This window comes from Chinchilla lanigera, unplaced genomic scaffold (genome assembly GCF_000276665.1).
Source record: "Chinchilla lanigera isolate Chin_1 unplaced genomic scaffold, ChiLan1.0 scaffold00007, whole genome shotgun sequence".
NCBI lineage: Eukaryota > Metazoa > Chordata > Mammalia > Rodentia > Chinchillidae > Chinchilla > Chinchilla lanigera.
The window spans coordinates 8,969,466-8,974,086 of NW_004955408.1; positions in this window are offsets into that span (position 1 = coordinate 8,969,466).

The window sequence follows — 4,621 nt, forward strand, 5'->3', positions numbered from 1 at the left end:
TGCTCCAAACTTCACAGGCTGACAATAGGGGCTCAAAGATGTGAGCACATACTTGATTTTAGTTTTGTTAGTAACAAAGGTACGGGAGGGACGACATGGGTAGAGCACCTGGCTCCTGAGACCACAGCACTGCCATCTTGTATTTCATCTCTCCTGCAAACAGCTGTGGAGTTGATGTTAATCCGTTCTACACAGGAGGACAAAGAGGCTCAGAAAGGTTAAATACTCACAGCCCCTCAGGTGTCACAGGGGAGCTGGGATTCTGCCACAAGCCCTCAGTGTCACCTGACTGCAGGACTTTATTTCTGGTAGAGCTATCCTAGGACACCGGCCCTGCCTCGGAGGGAACACCCCAGACAAGTCTAGCAAAAATTAAGGTTTCTGAAGAGCAAGCAGCTCCAACTTTTGGGGGCTTTAGCACGATTTGAACACTGGCTTTCATCTGAAGTCCAGAACCTTCCATGTAATAGCAAGTGAGAGATGACGACCACCATTATAGCCAGCCTCTACGCTGGGCCCATGAGCTCTGCCTGCTCGCAGTCATGCCCCCCGTGCTCTCTGCCCACACTAAGGCGACCTGCTCGACTAACAGGATGTTCTAACATCAATTCTGAAGCTGGGTGTCAGACAGTGTGGCCTTTCTTGCTCTGGGAAAAGCCTGTGTCCGTGTTGTGAGGACATTCAAGAAGCCCTACGGAGGGGCTGGGGATTTAGCTCAGCGGCAAAAGCGCTTGCCTGGCAAGCGCAAGGTCGTGAGTTCGGTTCCTGGTACCGGAGAAAAACCTAAAAAAAAAAAAATAAAAAAAAAAGAAGCCCTACGGAGAAATCTACACGGCAAAAACCAGGGCCTGCTGCTGAAGCAGGTCCTCCAGCCCCAGGCAACTTCAGGGGACCGCACACCCGGCTGACACCTGGCTTGCAGCTTCATGAGCGACGACAGCCCAAAAGGCACCCAACTACATCATCCTTGAAATCCTGATGCATAGCAGTGGTGACATTACATAGGCACCGCTTTAAGCCACTAAGCTAATTACTTACTGTAACTGTCTACCAACAACGGATAACTAATGCAGCTACACTATGACAGCACGAAGAAAAACAATGCTTTGAATAATTAAAAAAATAAGTCATCCCATGACTCCGTGTCCATTCTCGCTGGATGAACTAACTGGTCCCCTCGATGTCCTCGCCCAGCCAAGGCCTCCCGGCTCCATCTTTCTCTGCAGCAGCTTTGCCATGGGCTCCCCCTGTGTCTTCTGGACTTGGAGCAAAGTGATGCCTTTTCGTACCTTTGTTATGATCTAGTTCAAACGAAATGCACAAGTACAATCTATACTCTGGCTCACCATACAAATAAACTTTATGTACCAGTGAAAACTCGGAGGGGCCCTCAAAGGCCAGGGGGCCACAGCGCCCCTGAATGGTGGCTCCATCAAGAGCTGAAAAAAGGGGTTTCACCCTCTCTCCACACACAGAGCACCCTCTTTTCCCCAGGCTTCCTCCCATAGTCCTCTCACATTTACTCAGGACACCTCAGCTGGACCCGGTCCAGCCTCCCGTGTGAAATCTACTTTCAGTTCAGTGGAGCAGGGAAAAGCTCCACAGCCTCCGAACATAGGTCAGGCCACAGAATTGCGGAGACTTCACACTCGCCCTTGGCCAGTTACTCCGCACCTTTCATCCCGAGCTTCCTCTGCCCAGCCAGGGGGCTGAGCACAGCCCCTTCCTCACAGGGCTCAGAGAGATCAGGTGAGAAAAAGAACTGTTCAGAACTTAGCACAGTGCTTGGCAATTGTAAATGCTCATCCTCATTTTATTGCTAAAATAATGGCAAGAGTGGCAGCTACTTATCATGGGATGACAACACACTTAGCATGCTTCAGGTTATTCTCTCATTTAATCCTGGGAGGCAGGGCCTCTTGGAAGCTCCACACAGAAATGAGGAGGATAAGGCACAGAGAGGTAAAGTGCCTTGCCCAGGATAACACAGCCTCAGGAAACCAGGTACTGGCACCCTCATCCCTAACTCTTTGCTTCCCCACAAGGGCTGGAAAAAAGGATCTCAGAAGCTTTGTAAAACTGCAGGGACGAAGGAGAATGGGGTGGGGCGATGCCGAAGGAGTTTTCCCCAAGAGGCAGTGTCTTAGTTACTTTTCTCTCCTTGCTCAGACAAAATACCTGATGCCCAAAAAGAAGGAAGGAAAGGTTTATTTAGTTTACAGTTTGTGGACATTTCAGTCCATAGTCGGCTGGCTCCAAGGCAGAGAGTGGCACATGGCAGAGGGCAACAGTTCATGGTGGTGGAAAACAGCAAAAGCAGCAAGAGCACAAGGGGACAAGCAGCCTCTTTCCCTCCCTTACGTTGTATGCGAACTACCCGCCCCAGGGTGGGTGTAGCATTCACATCCACAATCCCAGCATTGGACCACGAATCAGTCATAGACTCTAGAAGCCCGCCCCATGCCTGCATGAGCCTTTGCCGGGACATCCAGACACAAACAATAACAGGCAGAGACAGCAAGGCGCAGAAGTCTCCTGGGAGTACTGTCCCCTGTGTCTTGTCTCTGCTGAGTCTTGGGCCCCTGCCCTTGGGCAATCCCTACCTTGTCTTGCACCTGCCATCCCAGCCCTGCCCTATCTCAGAGCAGCACAGACACCCAGCCCAGACCCGGGCCCAGGCTTGGAACCGTGGAGCCCTCTGATGCCTCCACCCGTCCTTCCTGAGCACAGTACCTGCTCTGGCTTCTCAGCTCTTGCTCAATAAATTCAGGTTCTGCCTGAGGGAAAGCCAGGCTGTTTTATTTGCAAAAATGAAGTAGCGCAAGCTATAATAGCACACAAAGGGGCCAGGCTGGGCCCCACACTGAGCAGTGTTCCTGCTGAGCCAGAAAAGCAAACGCAGCAGCCTCTCCAGCTCAGTTCTGGGACACCCAGGGCTTGCTAGCTTGGGTGCCTCTTCTTGGGCTGACCTCAGGGAGCCCTGGGGGTGAACGAGGGTAAGAGCTGCAGAACTGTCTGCACAGGGGCCCAGCCAGGGGTCTTCTGTAGTGGTAGAGTTGCTGGGCAAAGTGTGGAGAAACCCTTTGTTTTTCTGTGGCAGAGACGAGGGGCTACCAACTACATGGAAGTGGGGACCACTGAGAGAGAGGGGAGTCGACGGAAGCCACTGGACAGGGTGGGGCCAATGCAGCCCCATTCGTTCCAGGAAGGCCAGGAGGTTCTAGCTCAGTGGTTCTCATCGGGGCCCACTTTGTCCCTAGGCAATAAGTGGAAAGGTCGGGAGACACCCCCGTTCTGGTATCTGGGAAGGAGATGATGTTGACACCTACAGTATAAAGCCAGGGATGCAGCTAAACATCCTACAGCACACAGGACAGTCCCACGACACGGAGTCACCTGACCCAAACGGCAACAGTGTGACAGGGCCTGGAGGTACCAGACTCTAAGGCTCTCTCACCTGCGGTGTGATAGGGACGGGCTCTTAGTGCCTGTCTCCCCTCTGTCAGTGAGGGGCAGTTTCCACCTCCTGCAGCTGACGCAGGGCTTGTTAGAGGCAGGTGCACAGCAATGCTCCAGCAGCGTTGCCATGGTGAATTCCCAAGGACCTCGCTGCAGAACACCGATAAGACGAATCATGAAAGAATCAGACGAAGAGCTGGAGAGCAAGGGGAGACTGGCGGAGGCCGGATGCCTGGCTCAGGCATCCTAGGCCCTCCATGGGCTTGCTCCCGCCTGCACTGCTGGCTCTGCTCTCAGGGCTCCAGTGGTCTCTGGGTGGGCCAGCACACAGGGCTGTTCCTACCACACGCTCCCCGCTTCAGGGATCCCCTCCAAGAGGCGACCTCAGACACCCCAGCCCTTTAGAAGGGAGACAGCTACTAAGGTACATTAAGACACACACACAGCGCTGGGGCTGTAGCTCCGCGCTAGCACATCTGCTCAGCACTGACAAGGCTCTGAGCTTAACTCCCAGCACTGAGAACAAGCACACGATGAAATACACAGTCCTATTCCTCCAGACTCTGAAAACACATTCAGTTTCCTTCAGACAAGACCCACAGGTCAAAACACACTGCAGGACTGGCCATAGATACATTCCCACTCACACACACACGCACAGAATACAATTTCACAAAGACACAAGTAGTCACACACACAAACTGGTGAAACAATGTGTGTTCAAGGACATGCAGTCACATGTACATAAATCCACAAACATATGCCCTACACCCATTAAATACAAACTAGGAAAGTCCATAGGTCTCACACACCCTTAGGCACACACCTGTGCTTATGCGCAGAAATATACACAAGATCGGATACAGCTATGAACGCACTTTATTATTCAGTGATACATATGTGCAGTATTCAGTAATACGAACACCCCTATCTATTCTTCCAGACACACATGCACAGATACACAAACGACATCTGCACAGGACGCCCACTGCCTCCCATACACCGCACGTTCCATTCATGTCTTGCTGATTTTACAACACTTGCTAAGCAGCGTTCGGGGGCAACATGCAAATGCATCCTGGCCCTACAGCCGCTCGTGTGGACTCACAAAACGCACGCAGAAGGCTCGCGTCTCCCTTAGGTCTCCCTCCGTGGGCCGCGG